The sequence below is a fragment of the Arachis ipaensis genome, chromosome B5 (assembly GCF_059453495.1).
Source record: "Arachis ipaensis isolate K30076 ecotype BB chromosome B5, ASM5945349v1, whole genome shotgun sequence".
Classification (NCBI taxonomy): domain Eukaryota; kingdom Viridiplantae; phylum Streptophyta; class Magnoliopsida; order Fabales; family Fabaceae; genus Arachis; species Arachis ipaensis.
In genome coordinates, this window is record NC_142440.1 from 99326350 (window position 1) to 99347398 (window position 21049).

Genomic DNA, 21049 nt, shown 5'->3' on the forward strand with positions numbered 1-21049 from the left:
AGCCACCTTGTATAGTTCTAGAGATATGATCTCATGAACTTCTAATTCCTCCCCAATCATGATACTATGGATCATGATAGCCCAGTCCACAGTAACTTTAGACCAGTTGCTTGTAGAAATGATAGAGCGTTGGATGAACTCTAACCATCCTCTAGCCACGAGCTTGAGGTATAGCCTTCTCAGTTGAACCGGCTTGCCTTTGGAGTCTCTCTTCCATTGAGCTCCTTCCATACAGATGTCCATGAGGACTTGGTCCAACCTTTGATCAAAATTGACCCTTCTAGTAAAAGGATGAGGATATCCTCTCATTATTGGCAAGTTGAATGCCAACCTTACAGTTTTCGGACTGAAATCCAAGTATTTTCCCCAAACCATTGTGAGCCAATTCTTTGGGTTCAGGTTCACACTTTGATCATGGTTTTTAGTGATCCATGCATTGATATAGAACTCTTGAACTATTAAGATTCTGACTTGTTGGATTGGGTTAGCGAGAGCTTCCCAACCTCTTCTTCGAACCTCACGTCGGATCTCCGGATATTCACTCTTTTTGAGCATGAAGGGGACCTTAGGGATCACTTTTTTCTAGGCCACAACTTCATAGAAGTGGTCTTGATGGACTTTTGAGATGAACATCTCCATCTCCCATAACTTGGAGGTGGAAGCAATTGCCTTCCCTCTTTCTAGAGGTTTCTCCGGTCTTAGGTGCCATTAATGGTTATGGAAAAATAAAAAGCAGAGCTTTTTCCCACACCAAACTTAAAAGGTTTACTTGTCCTCGAGCAAAAGAAGAAAGAAAGGAGTAGAAGAAGAAGAAATGGAGGAGATGGAGGAGGGTTTTGGATTTGGCCAAGGGGGGTAGGAGTGTGTATGATGTGTGAAATTGAAGATGGTGAGGATGGGTATTTATAGGGTAAGAGAGGGGGGGAATTCGTGTATGAGGGGTTGGGTTTGGGAGGGAAATGTTTTGAATTTGAATAGTGAGGTAGGTGGGGTTTTATGATGGATATATGTGAGTGGTGAAGAGGTTGTGGGGAAGAGGGTAGGATTTGATAGGTGAATGGTATTTGGGGAAGAGGTATTGATGGGATTGGTCAAGAGTGTTATGGAGAGGTGTGAAGAGGAGGGAGAGTGAGTTGAGGTAGGTGGGGATCCTGTGGGGTCCACAGATCCTGAGGTGTCAAGGAATTCTGTTCCCTGTACCATTCTGGCATTTAAACACCCTCTGTGTGCCATTTCTGGCATTTAACACCAACTCTGCTACCTTTTCTGGCGTTAAACGCCAGGCTGATGCCCTTTTATGGCGTTTAATGCCCATCAGACACCCTTTTCTGGCATTAAACACCAGTCTATCTGCCAATTCTGGCGTTTAACGCCAGTCAGACACCAGACAGCCTTTTTTGGTGTTAAACGCTAGTCTGCCTACCATTTCTGGCATTTAATTCCCAAAATGCTTCCAGACTGGGCGTTAAATGCCCGTTCTGCTATCCTTACTGGCGTTTAAATGCCAGTAAGCCTGTCCTTCAGGGTGTGCTATTTTTTTATGCTGTTTTTTATTTTGCCTTAATTCTGCAGCTATTTTTATGACTTCACATGATCATCAACCTAAAGAAAGCATAAAATAACAATGGAAAACAAAATAAATATAATTAATTAACATTGGGTTGCCTCCCAATAAGCGCTTCTTTAATGTCAATAGCTTGACAGTGAGCTCTTAGAGAGCTTCATAGAGACTCAGAGCTTAATGGTGGCCTCCCAACACCAAACTTAGAAGTTGAGTGTGGGGGCTCTGTTTTACTCTGTATTGAGAGAAGCTTTTCATGCTTCCTCTCCATGCTTACAGAAGAAGATCCTTTAGCCTTAAACACAAGGTAGCCCCCATTCAACTGAAGGACTAACTCTCCTTTGTCCACATCAACCACAGCTCTTGTTGTGGCTAGGAAGGTTCTTCCAAGGATAATGGATTCATCTACATCCTCCCCAGTGTCTAGGATTATGAAGTCAGTAGGGATGTATAGGCCTTCAACCTTCACTAAGACATCCTCTACAAGTCCATATGCCTGTTTCATTGATTTGTCTGCCATCTCTAGTGAAATTCTTGCAGCTTGTACCTCAAGGATCCCTAGTTTCTCCATTACAGAGAGTGGCATGAGGTTTATTCCTGACCCCAGGTCACACAGAGCCTTCTCAAAGGTCATGGTGCCTATGGTACAGGGTATTAAGAATTTTTCGGGATCCGATTTCTTCTGAGGTAATTTCTGTTGAACCAAGGTATTCAGTTCATTGATGAGCATTGGAGGTTCATCTTCCCAAGTCTTATTACCAAATAACTTGGCATTCAGCTTCATGATTGCTCCAAGATACTGAGCAACTTATTCTTCAACAATATCTTCATCTTCTTCAGAGGAAGAATTCTCATCAGAGCCCATGAATGGCAACAGTAAGTTCAGTGGAATCTCTATGGTCTCTATATGAGCCTTAGATTCCTTTGGTTCCTCAATAGGGAACTCCTTATTGGTCAGTGGACGTCCATTGAGGTCTTCCTCACTGGAAATCACTGCCTCTTCCTCCTCTATAGGTTCGGCCACTTTGGGTATATTTATGGCCTTACACTCTCTTTTGGGATTCTCTTCTGTATTGCTTGGGAGAGTACTAGGAGGGATTTCAGTAACTCTTTTACTCAGCTTACCTACTTGTGCCTCCAAATTTTTGATGGAGGACCTTGTTTCAGTCATGAAACTGAGACTGGTCTTAGATAGATCAGAGACTATGGTTGCTAAGTCAGAGAGGCTCTGCTTAGAATTCTCTATCTGTTGCTTAGAAGATTATGGAAAAGGCTTGCTATTGCCAAACCTATTTCGCCTACCATTATTATTATTGAAGCCTTGATTAGGCTTCTGTTGATCCTTCCATGAGAAATTAGGATGATTCCTCCATGAAAGATTGTAAGTGTTTCGATAGTATTCTCCCATGTAATTTATTTCTTCCATTCCAGGATTCTCAAGGTCATAAGCTTCTCCTTCAGATGAAGCTTCTTTAGCACTGCCAGATGCAGCTTGTATTCCAGTCAGATTCTGAGAAATCATATTGACTTGCTGAGTCAATATTTTATTCTGAGCCAATAATGGCATTCAGAGTATCAATCTCAAGAACTCCTTTCTTCTGAGTCACTCCATTATTCACAGAATTTCTTTTAGAAGTATACATGAACTGGTTATTTGCAACCATCTCAATGAGTTCCTGGGCTTCTGCAGGGGTTTTCTTCAGATGAAGGGATCCACCAGCAGAGTGGTCCAATGACATCTTGGATAATTCAGACAGACCATCATAGAATATACATAAGATGCTCCATTCTGAAAGCATGTCAGAAGGACACCTTTTGATCAATTGCTTGTATCTTTCCCAAGCTTCATAGAGGGATTCACCTTCCTTCTGTCTGAAGGTTTGGACTTCCACTCTAAGCTTGCTCAACTTTTGAGGTGGAAAGAATTTGGCCAAGAAAGCATTGACCAACTTTTCCCAAGAGTTCAGGCTTTCTTTAGGTTGTGAGTCCAACCATATCCTAGCTCTGTCTCTTACAGCAAAAGGGAAAAGCATATGTCTGTAGACCTCAGGATTAACCCCATTGGTCTTAACAGTGTCACATATTTGCAAGAATTCAGCTAAGAACTGATGAGGATCTTCCAATGGAAGTCCATGAAACTTGCAATTCTTCTGCATTAGAGAAACTAATTGAGGCTTAAGCTCAAAGTTGTTTGCTCCAATTGCAGGAATTGAGATGCTTCTTTTATAGAAGTCAGACATTGGTGCAGTAAAGTCACCAAGCATCTTCCTTGCATTTCCACCATTGTTATTATTTTCGGCTACCATATCTTCTTCTTTTTCAAAAATTTCTGTAAGGTCCTCTCCAGAGTGTTGTGCTTTAGCTTCTCTTAGCTTCCTCTTCAGAGTCCTCTCAGGTTCAAGATCAACTTCAACAAGAATATTCTTATCCTTGTTCCTGCTCATATGAAAAAGAAGAGAACAGAAAAGAAGAGAAATCCTCTATGTCACAGTATAGAGATTCCTTTATATGAGTAGAAGAAGAGAAGAATAGAAGAATGAGGTAGATAGAGAATAAAGAGAATTCGAACACAGAGAGAGGAAGAGGGTTCGAATTTTAAGAAGAAGAGAAGTGTTAGTAATTAAATAAATAAATAGAAAGAGATGAGAGAGAGAGAGTATTCGAATATTAATTTAAAAGAAAAGAAAAATATTTTTGTTTTTATTTTAATTATTAGTTAGAATTTGAATTTATTAAAAGAAATAAAATAAAATTAGAATTTAAAACAATTAGTTAATTAAAAAGAATTTTGAAAAAGTTGTTAGTGGTTTTCGAAAATTAGAGATAAAAAAGTAGTTAGGTAGTTTTGAAAAAGATAAGAAATAGTAAAACAAACAAAAAGTCAAATAGTTAATTGAAAAAGATTTGAAAGTAAATTTTGAAAAGATAAGAAGTTAGAAAAAGATTTTGAAATTAAATTTTGAAAAATATATGATTGAAATTTATTTTGAAAAAGATTTGAAAAGGAAATTAAAAAGATTTGATTTTTGAAATTAAAGTTAATGACTTGATGAACAAGAAACTAAAAGATATGATTCTAGAATTTAAAGATTGAACCTTTCTTAACAGGAAAGTAACAAACTTGAAATTTTTGAATCAAAACATTAAATGTTAGCAATAATTTCGAAATTTATGAAATAAAAATTAAGGAAAAAATTTTGAAAATCAATTTAAAATTTTTTGAAAATATTGAGAAAAAAAATGAAAAAGATTTGATTTTTGAAAAAGATTTGAAAAGATAAGATTCTTAAATTAAAATTTTGACTTGACTAACAAGAAACAACCAAATTTTAAATATTTTGACTAAATCAACCCAAAATTTCAAAATTTATGAGTAAAATAAGGGAAAGATATTATTTTTTATTTTTGAATTAATGAAGAAAGAGAGAAACAACAAAATGACACAAGACATAAAAATCAAAACAAATAATGCATGCAAGAATACTTTGAATGTCAAATGAACACCAAGAACACTTTGAAAATCATGATGAACATCAAGAACATATTTTTGAAAAATTTTTAAGAAAAGAAACACATGCAAGACACCGAACCTAGAAATTTTTAATGTTTAGACACTATGAATTCGAAAATGCATATGAAAAACAACAAAGAACACAAAACAAGAAAATCACAAAATTAAATAACGAAAATATCAGGAACAACTTGAAGATCAAAGAAGAACACAATGCATATATTTTCAAAAATTTAAGAAAAATTAAAACATGCAATTGACACCAAACTTTAAATTTGACACAAGACTCAAACAAGAAACACAAAATTTTTGGTTTTTATGGTCTTATTAATTTTTTTGTATTTTTCAAAATTATTTTGGCAAAAGAAGATAAAGAAATTCAAAATTTTTAATAAGAATTCCAGGATTCATGCAATGTTAGTCTAAAGCTTCGGTCCAAAAGAATTAGACATGGCCAAATGACCAGCCAAGCTTAACAGCCAGCCAGGCTTCAACATATCTCAAGAAGCTCTAGAATTCATTCTTAAAAATTCTGAAGAACATTTTTTTGGAATTTTTCGAAAACTATAATAATTTTTTTTTTGAAAATAAAAATAAAAAGCTTAAACATAAAATAAAATTACCTAATCTAAGCAACAAGATGAATCGTCAGTTGTCCAAACTCGAACAATCCCCAGCAACGGCGCCAAAAACTTGGTGCATGAAATTGTGATTCACACTTTTCACAACTCCGCACAACTAACCAGCAAGTGCACTGGGTCGTCCAAGTAATACCTTACGTGAGTAAGGGTCGATCCCACGGAGATTGTCAGCTTGAAGCAAGCTATAGTCATCTTGTAAATCTTAGTCAGATGGATTCAAATGGTTACGAGGTTTTGATAATTAAAAGATAAATAAAATATAAAATAAAATAAAGTTACTTATGTAATTCATTGGTGGGAATTTCAGATAAGCACTTGGAGATGCTTTGTTGCTTCTGAACCTCTGCTTTCCTATTGTCTTCTTCCATGCATGCGTGCTCCCTTCCATGGCAAGCTGTATGATCCACTCGGATGAAAAATACCAGGTACAATCTCTGCACGGCTAATCAATTGTTGGATTTCTCGTCTCGGATGAAAAATACCAGGTATAGCTACCGCACGGCTAATCATCTGTACGTTCTCACTAGCGTCAGAATAGGACCCTTATCCTTTTGGACACTGTCACTACGTCCAACATTCACAAGTTTGAAGCTCATCACAGTCATTCCTTCCCAGATTCTACCCGAAATAACACAGACAAGGTTTAGACTTTTCGTATCTCAGGAATGCTGCCAATGGTTCTAGCCTATACCACGAAGATCCTAATTTTACGGACTCGGTCCGTGTATTAGAGACCCAAGAGAATATACTTCGGCTGTCGTCCAATGACAACGTTGAACATCATGTAGACCGCTTATGGTTGTCAGGCACACAGATTTTGGCTAAACGAGTAATGAAGATAGTGGGTGATTATCACAGGTCACCCCTTCATTCTGACTTAACTGAATTAAGTACGAGAGTATATCTTGGAGAAGAAGTAAGTGTGAATTGATAGAGAAAGAATAGTACTTGCATTAATTCATGAAGAATAGCAGAGCTCCGCACCTTAATCTATGAGGTGTAGAAACTCCACCATAGAAAATACATAAGAGAGAAAGTCTAGGCATGGCTGAATGGCCAGCCTTCAAAATGTGATTTAAAGTTCTAAGGACTAAACATCCAAAGATATGAATACAATAGTAAAAAGTGCTATTTATACTAAACTAGTTACTAGGATTATAGAAAATAAGTAACTAAGTGCAGATAGTGCAGAAATCCACTTCCGGGGCCCACTTGGTGTGTGCTTGGGCTGAGCATTGAAGCTTTCATGTGCATAGGCCATTCTTGGAGTTAAACGCCAGCTTGGGTGCCATTTTGGGCGTTTAAGTCCAGTTCTGGTGCCAGTTCTGGCGTTTTACTCCAGAAAAGGGTCTTTGGTGGGCGTTTAGACGCTAGTTTGGGACATCAAATCTCAGGCAAAGTATAGACTATTATATATTGCTGGAAAGCTCAAGATGTCTACTTTCGAACTCAGTTGAGAGCGCGCCAATTGGCCTTCTATAGCTCCAGAAAATCTACTTCGAGTGCAGGAGGGTCAGAATCCAACAGCATTTGCAGTCCTTTTTCAGCCTCTGAATCAGATTTTTGCTCAGGTCCCTCAATTTTTGCCAGAAAATACCTGAAATCATAGAAAAATACACAAACTCATAGTAAAGTCCACAATTGTGATTTTTGCATAAAAATAATAAAAATATAATAAAAAATAACTAAAACATACTAAAAACTATGTAAAAACAATGCCAAAAAGGGTATAAATTATCCGCTCATCATGCGACTTCTGTTACGCTTATATTTTTCTTCCTTTTTAAGGCTCCTAGTTACAATTCCTCCCAACTATATTATATAAGTATTTTCATTTTTAGAGGTCATAACACCTCGCCACCTATGACTTACGTCCTAGGCATAAAGCTCTGTGTGGTAGGGTGTTACACTACATTCTAGCCTGGCCTTAGTCTTTATGAAGGTTACTGAGCCGCTGGTATACTTAGATGACCTGGCCGATGCCCTGTTAGCTCTGTTTTTGAGACACTGATGCCTAAACCCCTCATCGATCTTCCAGTGAACGTACGAAGACTTTTTTTATTTCCAGGAAAAGCTAGGAAGTGAGGTGGTTGCGCCTCTCACGTACATCCTCTAGCATCTGTTGCAACCGCCTACCCATTCGATGGTTGTATATCGTCCTGCTGAGGGCATCGTGCCCCTTGTCCCATATAAAGTTCAGCTGCACAAAGAAACTTTAAAACTAGTTAATCAAAATATATCGCATTAAACAAAATAGAAGATATAAACTAGCTAATAAGGTTTGACTATATTACGTTTTACCACCCACTTTCAAAACCATCGCTCTCTGCTCTCAGAGGGGATCTTCTTGTAGCTCGGGTATGGATGGTCATACATCAACTTGATAACGTTGGTCATCTCCTAAGTACATGCGTTGTTGTTTGACGCAAACCTATCAACAATTCACAAACAAACTAATATGGCAATATAAATTGAAACTTTAGAAGCAAATAACCATAATATATAGAGAATTTTTTAGAAATTTTGGCAGAGTTTCATCTATAACTGGAATACGCCACAAACTCTATCGATTAACAATTAACTTAAACAGAACCAATTATCAACAATCAATGAACAACATTCAATAATAAAGAAGCCACATCCATAAATTCACTAAATCCACTAAACTAGAATCAATAATTGGGACATATCAAACACTTTCAGCAATTCAAACCTTCAATCCTAAATCCACTAAAACTAGAATCAACTATCAAGAATCACTAGAGCAGAATTTATAACCCACAAAATAACCGGCAAGTGCATCGGGTCGTACCAAGTAGTACCTCAAGTGAATGAGGATCGATCCCACAAGGATTGATAGACTAAGCAACATTGATTACGTGATTTACTTAGTTAGACAGGCAGAAAAGAGTGTTTGGGTCTCACTTGCATTAAACAGTAAATTCAGAAAATCAAAAAGCAAGTAGTAAACGGGTTGTGAAATATATGAGTAAAACAATTAAGGTGTTAGAGATATTTATTTTCTGGATTAACATTTCTTACTAACTATTTTAATCATGCAAGATTCAATTCATGGCAAACTATATGTGACTAAACCCTAATTCCTTAGACCTTTTTAGTCTCCTCTAACTTTCATCAACCGCAAATTCCTTGGTCACTTGACTCCGATTAGAGGGTTAAGTTCAATTCTAGTTTATGTGCTACAGAAACCCTAATTATCCAAATATAAGAGGATTATATGTCACGTATCCCGTGAAGTCCAGATAATTAGTGATTTAGGAGAATTTTTTTTCAAGCTGTTGTTCATGCAAAGAGCTTTTCCAAGGTTTACAAGAACTCAATTAGAATAAGGGTCATACTCCTGTTCCACCCAGATTCATAAGATGAAGAACGAAAATAATTCTTGAATTTAAAATCAATACATGAATTAAAATAGAAAAGTAACGGTATTAATCCATAGAATAAACAAAGCTCCTAGCCTTAACAGTGGAGGTTTAGTTACTCATGGTTCAGAGAGAAAACAACGATTCTGAAAAACTGTAAAGTGCGAAATGAGGTAAGAGAGAAGAGAAGAGCTCGAAGGGCTAATTCTTTTTCCTTTTATATCTGATCCTAATTAATTTAAAATATATTTTCTAAAACTAAATAATATCTTTTCCTATTGTGAAATAAAATAAAAATTTAATCAAAATTAATAAAAGATTGCGTGCTGGCTTCTTGGAGAGTTGGGGAGCACCTCAAATTGCTGAACCTGGTGCTGAACTTCATGAATTTGAAGTTAGGCGTGGCCTAGTGACGAACGGATTTTTGTCAGTAAAGAATTTCACAAATAAATTCTCGTTGCAAGTATAGTTTCTAAACTAACAAAAAATCCTTTCGTACAAAAACTTGGTTGTCATTAAAGCAAACCCAATAAAAATAATAACCGAAGTATTTAAACCTCGGGTCGTCTCTCAAGGAACGCAGGGAGGTATGATTTATTAATCGTTATGGGATTGTATCTTTTTGAGTTTTTGAATAAGGAACAAGAAAAGTAAATTGCAAGAAAGTAAATTGATAATTAAGAAAACTCTTGGCAAGGTATGAGAATTAGATGTCCTATTCTAGTTATCCTTATCAATTGTGCTGAGAATTGTTCATTGCTCCCACTTAGTTAACCCTTACTAAATAAAGGTAAGTCAAATGGATAAATCAATATGAATCCTCAAGTCCTAGTCAACTCCCAAGGAAAGACTAGAGTTAGTGGAATTCAAGTCAATTAGCAATTTTCAATTATTAATCAACAAAGGAGTTTAATAACTCAAGAGTCTCTAATTACTCAATTCAAGATAAGAATGTAAAAAGCTAATTTAAAATCATAAATATGAAATACCTCAAATTGCATTAAATAAAGAAATTAAATCTAACATGGAGTTCATAAACCAAATTGTCAACAGAAAGTAATCAACAAGGAAAAGAAATAAACTAGAATACTAGAACAAATAAAAGTAGAAGAGAAACTAAATTAAAGGAACATAGAACCTAAAATTGAGAAGAAATAAACCTAAAACTAAGAAAAATCCTAATACCTAGAGAGAGGAGAGAGCCTCTATCTCTAGAAACTACATCTAAAACCTAAAATTATGTGAATGAAAGTTGTATCAGTTGTTCCCTGTGTTTCCCCCATTCTACAGCTCTTATTCTGTGTGTTTTCGGGCTTGGAACTGGGTCCAAACTCATCCCAAAATCGCCCCCAGCGTTTTCTGCGATTCTTGCAGGTAGCGCATGTCACGCGTACGCGTAGGTCACGCGTGCGCATCGTTTGGCGAAATTCCTTGTCACGCGTACACGTCTCTCGTCTTCTGCGCTAGGCACACATACGCGTCGTCCACGCATGCACGTCGCTGCCAGCTTCTCAAAACTTCATTTTTTGCGTTCCTTCCACTTTTGCATGTTTTCTTTCCATCCTCTAAGCCATTCCTACCCTATAAATCCTGAAAGCACTCAACATACAGATCACGGCATCGAATGGTAATAAAGGATAATTAAAATTAATAGTTTAAAGGCCTAGGAAACATGTTTTTAACTATATCACAGAATAAGGAAGGATTCGTAAAACCATGCAAATTATATGAATAAGTGAGCAAAGAATTGATAAAAACCACTCAAATTAGCACAAGATAAACCATAAAATAGTGGTTTATCAATCTCTCCACACTTAAATATTAGCATGTCCTCATGCTCAACTTAAGAGAAACTGAAAAAGAGTGAAGGCAGAATGGTGGAACTTATGCAATGCAATCTATCTAAATGCAAGCTACCTATGCATCATGCAATTCTAATTACTATCTACCTATATATATAAGCATACATGTGGTCAAATTGAGTCAAATTTTAAGAAAATCATATATGCAAAATCAAGGACTAAATCTCCTTAAAACATATTCACAATTGAGTTGAGTCAACCATAAGAGTTCACAAAATTGCAAGACAAGCAATGATCAAATATGGACATATGGAGATGAGCTTTGGAACCCTCACTGGAATTGTATATGCACTCTAATCATTCAGTGTTTGGGGTTAATCACTCTACTCTTCTCTAGTCATGCTTTCTAAGACTTTGTTCTTCATCTAACCAATCAACAAATATTTAATGCACAAATACAAACATCATGAGGTCTTTTCAAGGTTGTAATGGGGTTAAGGCAAGGGTGAGGATATATGTATGGCCAAGTGAGCTACAAATTGAATCCTTGACTAGCCTAAGTTCTCACCTAACATACACATACTCTATATACTTTTAAAATCATGCCTAGCTACCCATAATTCCCACTTTTGCATCACACACTCATGTACCAGATTATCTTTAATTTTATCACATATGCATTGATCTTTTATTAAACTTAACACTGGGGTAATTTTGTTCCCTTATTTATTTATTTAATTATTTATTTGATTTTTTTTCATTAAAAATATAAAGGTAAACATAACATGTCAATGCACATGGATTTTTAATTGTTTTGGTCTCACATGAGTATGCACCCAAATTGCCAATATCAATTCAACACTTTCTTATCAACCCAAGTTCCCACGATTCCCCACACTTAATTGATACACAATCTCTATCTTAAGCTAACCAAGGATTCAATTTGGGGTAATTAATTTGTTTTTCCGCTTAAGGCTAGTGATGTGGTAAAATACAGAATAAATGGGGATTAAAAGGCTCAAAGTGGCAAACAAGGTTGATTGAAGGGGTAGGCTATTTGGGATAAGTGAACTAATGACAAATAATGGCCTCAATCATATGCAAGTATGTAAATACACTAAACAGTGGACATATAGAATGGAACAAAGTAAAGTCTGCAATCATAGTGAAGAAACACACAGGAATAAAATATTATGGTTTAAATAATATAACCATGCAATTAAGCTCAAAAACTCACGGGTTGTGTTTTAGTTTAGCTCAAAAATCATATTCCAATTATGTATATAGCTTGCAAGTTACCAAAAGGGTTTTTATCTCAATTCAATGTGAATCTTAAATGCCTTTCCTAAAAATAAATATGTTCCTTGAAAATGTCATCAACTGACCAACATTTATTATGATATATATACTAAATGGAATATTGTGATTGTGAAAAACTATAAATTTTTTAGTTTACACCCTATTTTCAATCAAACCAAATTCTCATGTGCTAAAAGGGTAAACTAACTTAATAATCCATGTTTTTCCATATCATAACTAATAAACTAAAGGTGCAATTCAAGTTAAATATCTAAGATATATACAGCCCAAAGTGCGAAATGTAACAAAGTAAAAATAGACAAAAGTACAGTAAAAGAAAATGTGCAAGTACTAAAAGGAAAATAAGATGAAATAAAATAAAATAAAGCAAAAATACAAAATAAAGCAGAAATAGGATAAAAGGTCTAAAATAGTTCACCAAGAATCTGCCAGAGATGGCGACCTCCCCACACTTATATCACAGCATCGTCCTCGATGCTCAGTCAAGCTGGGTGTGAGGGATGACCGCCTCCTGAAGGGTGTGCTGCTGCTGGCTCTGTGGACTCTAGCTGTGTAGGGGCCTGAGGCGCTGCAGGCTACTCAAGCTGAGGCTCCTCGTGCTGTGCCTGCTGCTGGTCTGCCACCTGTGCCTCCTCATCCTACTCATCCTCATCCGCCTCCTCAGAGTACTCTGATGGTGTGTCAGGCTCGGAGGGGATATCAGTATGCCCAGTCCTAATCATCATCTTCAGATGCTCATAGCGTCGCTTGTTGCGACGCTCAGACTGCTCAATACGTCGCTGAGTGCGGCACTCCATCTAATCGATGCGCTCAAAGAGGCAGTGCACTAGATGGTAGATGGGCTGGGAAGCGAAAGAAGGTGCTGTGGATGCGGGAGGTGCAGCAGGCACTGAGGGTGCTGCGGAGGATGTGGCCGTGTCAGTAGAGGCAGTAAGAGAGGGTGGTCTGTGGCCTAAAGCTTTGAACCCTTGCCATGTGGAATAATCTTTTTGCATTTGGCAACCGGTGGCTTCTCATCCTCAAATTCCCAAGGCACATCAGCTGGGTGGGCCATCTGGGTAATCAGATAGGGAAAAGGTAGGGTGCCTCTGACATGGACTCTAGCCATGTATTTCCTGATGAACCGTGGAAGGTATAGTTCCTTGCCTTCCATAACACACCAGATGAGAATGATCATAGCAGCCGGCACCTCTGACTCGTGAGTGCTAGGCATAACATAGTTGCTTAGTATTTGTTGCCAGAGCCGAGCCTCATCATTAAGATAGATAATCTTGATGCCCTTTGGAGTTACCGTCGACTTACCCATAGCCCAGGGAACAGCAGGATCAATGGCTATGGTGCGCCTCACAGCATCCCAATCAAAGCTCATAAGCCTAATGAACTCCTCAGCCTTCTAATAACCATCAGCTTCGGCTGATTTTAGCTGGAAATGAAGGATATCTTCTATGGCCTCCTCAGTAACCAATATCTGTTTTCCTCTTAGCTAGATTGCATCCAGGGTCATCTTGTAATAGTTGCAGTAGAATTCTCGGATCAAGGATGCATTAAACTCTGTCAAATTCCTCTCTAGAAAGAACCAACCTCTCTGTTTGATCTGCTCTGTAGTGTACTGCTGTAATTCAGTTGGTATTCTGAGAGTCCTTTCCAAATATAGGTGTCGCTTATCAGCAAAGACCGGAAATATCAGTTCACAGTAGCGATTTGCAAACTTGATTGGGTTAGTCGCAGGTACTAGTTGATCTTCTTTTTCCTGTGAAGTGAAGTTCTTCTCATGCCAGGATTCATCCCTTAGAATATTTGACAGAGCGACAGAGGACTGTCCTCTTTTCCTTTTACCAGTGCTGGCGTTAGCCTTGCCCTTTTCTTTTGGATCAGACATCCTGAAAAACAGAAATTCTAGGGTACAGATTAACAAATAAAGCAGGGAAATACATAGGCAATTAATGGGCAAGCATAACAAGCAGTGGATAGGTAAAAGAGGAAAGAAAGCTAATGCAAGAAGTGAGTCATAAAGATATAGAATTTTGGACTGGATGCAAGGTAGGATTCAAAGAAACCATCAGAAATCACAATCCAAAATTCTATTAAAAGAAATTCAGAAAGCTTGTATGTCAAGAAACAACAATAAACATGCCTTGAAAGGGGTTGAAAAAAGTTAGTGTAAAACTAAGAGAAAAGTTAGGAAGTCAACGAAGTCAAAAGTTAGAAAGGTATGTTAAAATTAGTGGCATGGTACTGTAGTTCCTAGCTAACAGAAATCACAAGGTGTAAGAACACGCAACTCACATTCAAGCAGACAATGCAAATCATTGAGGATAAATCAGGTAGTAAAGAAAGCACAAAGAGAAATAAAATCATCAACAATGCAATTCAATTAAGAAGGGAACCAGTTGGAATGGAAATGTTAGCCCAGCAACTCATGAAATGGCATTGGTGTAAACCAAGTAAATCGCAATTTCAAAAGCACTAAAGTCAAATCATGAGTGGAAGTCAAGTAAAACATGTTTCAGAAAAATTAGGCAGCATTTCGGCAGTAAAAGGAATGTTCCCGGAAGAGCAAACAGCAAAAAATTAGTTCAAATTGAGTCAAGGCAGTTCATCAAAGAAGTAGCAATCAGCATGTCATATGGACTCAGAGCAAAAATTTCAATCAGCAAATGAATTTCAATATATGGTAACAGCAAGAAGAACAAGGTAATTCATGTGACTCAGACATCAGAAAGTAGACGAAAGCAGCAGGCTAGTTCCAAATTTAGCTTATCAGTTTGGACTTCTGATGAATGCATTAACCATTAAAAACACAAAAACCATATGTAGCACAAAAGCGAATTCATACAGGATCCCAGCAAATTCAGATAATACGCAGCAGCAACAAGAAACTAGTGTAGCACAAAAGCAAACAATGAAATATAATCATAGCATCAATAACAATTCAGCACAGGGCAGAGCATTGGCGCAAATAGAGATGAATTAACCATTCCAGTCAGTAAGAACGGAGCACTAATCAGACCTAAATCTACTAACCACAACCTAGCTACCTAACCACCTAAAATCCACTAAAAATATGCATCTCTAACTATCCTAAATTGAAAAGAATTGAAATTATGATAACTGACTTAATTGAATGAAACTGAATGCAGAGGAAGACATGGGAAAGCTGGAAGGGTGCAGTAACAGGATTGGAAAAGGAGTTGGGAAGGTGGTGGTGATGGCCAGAGACGGCGGTGGCATGGCGGCAGCACGGCGGCATCGGAGGCGAGCTTGGCGAAGGCAAGGGTGGCGGTGGCAGGCGGAAAAAGGAGAAGAAGAGTAGAAGAAAGGGGTGGGGAAGAGTGAGCGGCGGTCTGGGGTTACTGGCGGTGACTGTGGTGGGAGGCTGGTGGTGGCGAGTGGTGGCAATGGAGGTTTGGAGGGAAGGGGGGAAATGGAACGTTGAGTGGGGAGAAGGAAGAAAGGGGCACGTGAAGGTTAGGGTTCTTGCATCAGGGGGGGTTAATAAAATCAAATCCACGCGTACGTGTGGATCACGCCTGGGCGTGGATGGGGGAAAAATGCGTCGACGCGTATGCATCGTAGACGCGAACGCGTGAAACGGGATAAATGAAGATAACGCGTACGCGTGAGGCACGCATACACATCGACCAAAATTGTGCTAAACACACGCTTCCAGCGTCGTTTTGGCACAACCCTCTATTTGATTTGGAGGGGGCTAGACTTTTCATGCGACACGTGCGCATAGCGCACTCCCACACGTGGGGTGCTAATGACGAAATTGACGCGTACGCGTCGGAGACACGTACGTTAGGCCAAATTGTGCTTATAGCACACCAGCCGCACAATTCCATCACAACTTTCTGGTCGTTGGATGAAAACGCCGATTTGGGATCGACGCCCACGCGTGGCCTATGCGCAGGTGTGGTGTGGTTCTTTTTTTTTATGCAATATGTAGAATGCAAAATGCAGATGATGATGCAGACATTATTAATGAACACTAAGAAAAATAGAATAAAGTAAAACTAAGAATAAAACAAAATAAAATAAAACTAAGACTAAAAAAGAGCGATCATACCATGGTGGGTTGTCTCCCACCTAGCACTTTTATTTAAAGTCCTTAAGTTGGACATTTGGTGAGCTCCCTGTCATGGTGGCTTATGCTTGAACTCATCCAGGAATCCCCACCAATGTTTACGATTCCAATAACCTTCGGGGTCACAAACTAGGCACATAAAGCCTTCGAGCAAGTTAAAGCAAGTGACAAAGCTCCAGGAGTGTCGATTGCTAGAATGAATTCCGGGATCCTAAACCTTGCTTTTGCATCCGTCTTCTTGTTGATCATCATTTTTCCACTTGGGTGTTGAGCAATCAGAATTCTCACTGAGACATCCAAATAACTTCCTAGACCCATTCAATCGAGCTCTACACCAGTCCTTGCACTTTAACTTTGAGTATGCAACCGTATTGAACCTTGCATGACAACTCTTACCACTAACCATCTCCCTCTTACTCTTATAGCCACAGAGAGCTCTAAGTTGCCCATCCGTCTCAAGCAAAGCATATTCAAGTGGGCTAATTAGGCTTAGAGATGAAAGACTTACCCACTTGAATGAAGTAATAGATGGTGATGGCTTTGGGGGAGAGGTCTCCAACAACTTTGACAAGGTGATTTCCAGCTCCATTCCCTTTATCTCTTCCTTGAAAACTTCTACCTCTTTGCAAGCTTCTTCAATTTCAACCTCTTCTTTTTGTTCAATGGGAGAGGGTTCAATTATAGGTAGAAGCTCATGAATTATTGAACCCATCTCATGATCAACCACTTCCAAGTCTTCAAACGTCTTGGAAGGAGGCTCTATGACTTGAGTTTCCCATGGAGGTTCCGTATCTCCTAAGTCCTCAACTACTTCCTCTTATTTGATAATTTCAGTGTTCTCCACTTGCTCTAGTACAAAATCCAGCTCCTCATTGTTGACTTCCACCTCTTGACAACTTTCTTCAAGGGTCTCTCCTACTTCCACTTTTAGGGCCTCCTCTATCTTCTTATGAAGTATGAATTCGTGAAACTGATCCCTTCTCTCTTGTTCCGGGTCAGTAGCACAATTGGGATCATGTTGCTCTTAGATTGATGGATATAGGTGCTCTTCCATGATGGGTGGTGATGGGATGGAGAGATCATTATGGATTTGAAAAAGTGGTGCACTAGAGCTTGAGGATTGATTGTTGGAGGTATTCGATGATCCAATTTGGAAGATGAGGGCTTGTATAGCGGAGGTCATACTAGTAAGTGCGCTTTCCATGGTATTTTTTCTTTGTGCAAGAGATTGAAGCATCTCGTCATAGGAAGATGAAGGGGGGCAATTATTTTGGAATTGGGGTGGTTCTATGTGTGGTTCATATGGTAGTTGGTATAGTGGGTAAGGATTAGGGTCATATGAAGGCGAATGGTGAAAAGGAGCTTGCGAGTAGGGTGGTTCAAAATTATGTTGAGGAGGTGGTAAATAGGTATGTGGTGGCGGTTGGTGACACGTATAGGAAGGACTACCACATCCATCAGGTTGATAAGGTGGAGCTTGGTAACTACAAGGGGGTCTATCATATCCATCGTCTTGGTACGCACCCTGGAATGGCTCTTGATCATAGTAACTTGGTGGAGCCTGGTTGTCACGAAAGGGTCCACCATAACTATTGTCTTGGGATGCATCGTAGAATGGTCGTTGCCCATGGCACCTTTGAGGAGGTTGTTGTCGAAAGGGTTGATCAAGTCTTTGCAGCTCCTCCCATCTTTGATTAATTTGACATTGATGCATGTTCTCATTATAGAGTCCAGGAATTCTATGCAAATCTGTGGATGACGGATAAAGAAAGATTAGAGGGAACTACCTTCCACTCCTTTCAGACTATGGTCAGAGGGAAGATTATTTACTTCCACTTTGACAAAGTGAGAGAAGTTCTCAAGCTTTCTCAACTACAAGATGATCCAGAATCCTTTAATAGGAGAATGGCCAAAGATAAAAGGCTAGATCAAGTTCTAGAGGACATATGCCTCCTTGGAACCAAGTGGATTACTAATACAAAAGGTGTCCCAAACCAGCTAAAGAGAGGAGATCTCAAACCAGTTGCTAGAGGTTAGCTGAATTTCATTGGGCGTTCTATACTCCCAACCAGCAACCATTCTGAAGTCACTGTCAAGAGAGCAGTGATGATTCACTGTATTATGCTGGGGAAAGAAGTAGATATTCATCAGATGATTCCTGGTGAAATTTACACATTTGCAAACAAGCAATCCACTGATGCTAAATTGGCTTACCCAAGCTTGATTAGTTTGTTATGTAAAGATGCGAGGGTAGAGATGGGTGTAGATGAATATATCCCAGTTGAATGCCCAATCACCAAAAAGGTGATGGATGGACCTCAAGTTCAAGACAACCCCATCAAGAGGAGGGCGCATGAGCTCCTCTCAGAAATTCCTCAATTTGAATATTGGGCCCGCTTAGAAGCATCTGTCACCAAGCTACAAGAAGCTATGGATCAACTCAAAGAAGAGCAGCAGAATCAAAATAGCATGCTCTGTAAACTACTCAAAGAACAAGAGAAACAAGGACGTGAGATAAAGGAGCTAAAGCGCCAGAAGCTGCCCCTTGAAGAGCTAGACGTCCCACAGATTGAAAGAGCAAGTATCTCCCAAAATAAAGGTTGTTGAGTCCTAACTCTGTGATAACTTTTGTTATTAGAGACCTATTTTAAGAAGTTACATGAGCATTAGTATTAGAGTCCCTTATTTTTATGTTTTTTATTTCCTTTCTTTTATTGTTATTTGTTTGCTTTTATGTTTAGTTTCTGTTTTGTTTTTATCTTTATTACATGATTATTAGTGTTTGGTGTCTACGTCTTAAAGCTATAAATGATTCCATGAATCCCTCACCTTTCTTAAAAGAAAAATGTTTTTGTTTGCAAAAGAACAAGAAGTGCGTAATTTTGAAATTTATCTTGAAATTAGCTTAATTATTTTGATGTGGTGACAATACTTCTTGTTTTCTGAATGAATACTTGAAGAGTGCATATTTTTTATATTGAAGTTTATGAATGTTAAAATTGTTGGCTCTTGAAAGAATAATGAAAAAAAGAAAAATGTTATTGATAATCTGAAAAATCATAAAATTGATTCTTGAAGCAAGAAAAAACAATGAAAAACACAAAGCTTGCAAAAAAAAAAGGGCGAAAAATAAAGAAAAAAAAGAAAGAAAAAGAAAAAGCAAGCAGAAAAAGCCAATAACCCTTTAAACCAAAAGGCAAGGGTAAAAAGGATCCAAGGCTTTGAGCATTAATGGATAGGAGGGCCCAATGGAATAAAATCCTGGCCTAAGCGGCTAAATCAAGCTGTCCCTAACCATGTGCTTGTGGCGTGAAGGTGTCAAGTGAAAAGCTTGAGACTGAGCGGTTAAAGTCGTGGTACAAAGCAAAACGAGTGTGCTTAAGAACTCTGGGTACCTCTAACTGGGGACTCTAGCAAAGCTAAGTCACAATCTGGAAAGGATCACCCAGTTCTGTGTCCGTGGCATTTATGTATCCGGTGGTAATATTGGAAAACAAAATGCTTAGGGTCACAGCCAAGACTTATAAAGTAGTTGTGTTCAAGAATCAACATACTGAACTAAGATAATTAATAACACTATCTGAATTCTGAGTTCCTATGGATGCCAATCATTCTGAACTTCAAAGGATAAAGTGAAATGCCAAAACTGTTCAGAAGCAAAAAGCTATTAGTCCCGCTCATCTAATTGGAACTAAGTTTCACTGATATTTTGAAATTTATTGTATTTTCTCTTCTTTTCATCCTATTTTGTTTTTAGTTGCTTGGGGACAAGCAACAATTTAAGTTTGATATTGTGATGAGCGGATAATTTATACCCTTTTTGCATTGTTTTTAGTTAGTTTTTAGTATGTTTTAGTTACTTTTTTTTATATTTTTATTAGTTTTTATGCAAAAATCACATTTTTGGACTTTACTATGAGTTTGTGTGTTTTTCTGAAATTTCAGGTATTTTCTGGCTGAAATTGAGGGACCTGAGTAAAAATCTTATTCAGAGGCTGAGAAAGGACTACAGATGCTGTTGGATTCTGACCCTCCTGCACTCGAAATGGATTTTTTGGAGCTAAAGAAGCCCAATTAGCGCGCTCTTAATTGCATTGGAAAGTAGACATCTTGGGATTTCCATCAATATATAATAATCCATGCTTTTCCCGAGATTTGATGGCCCAAACGGGCGTTAAACGCCAACCAGAGACCCTTTTCTAGCGTAAAACGCCAGAACTGGCACCAGAACTGGAGTTAAACGCCCAAACTGGCACCCAAGCTGGCGTTTAACTCCAAGAATGACCTATGCACGTGAAAGCTTCAATGCTCAGCCCAAGCACACACCAGTGGACCCTGGAAGTGGATTTCTGCACTATCTGCACTTAGTTACTCATTTTTTGTAAACCTAAGTTACTAGTTTAGAGATTCATTTTGTAACTCATGACATTTTACATTTCATATTGTATCTTCTACAGCATGAGCCTCTAAACCCCATAGGTGGGGGTGAGGAGCTCTGCTGTGTTTTAATGGATTAATGCAATTACTACTATTTTTTATTCAATCACACTTGCTTCTGTTCTAAGATACTCACTCGTACCTCAATATGATGAATATAATGATCCGTGACACTCATCATCATTCTCAAAGTTATGAATGCGTGCTTGACAACCACTCCCGTTCTATCTGAGCTCAACGTAATCATTGGGCGACCGCTTGAGTGCGTATCTCTTGGGGCTCTGATCCACGGACCGAGTCCGTGAGA

The 21049-nt window shown here is 38.3% G+C and overlaps 1 non-coding gene across 1 annotated transcript; it reads left to right on the forward strand.

The window, feature by feature from the left end:
* The first annotated feature begins 3354 nt into the window (after positions 1-3354).
* LOC148565128 (small nucleolar RNA R71) lies at positions 3355-3462 on the forward strand. Its single transcript, XR_015884130.1, has one exon. It is a non-coding gene; the product is annotated as a small nucleolar RNA R71 (small nucleolar RNA).
* The last annotated feature ends 17587 nt before the right edge of the window (positions 3463-21049 follow it).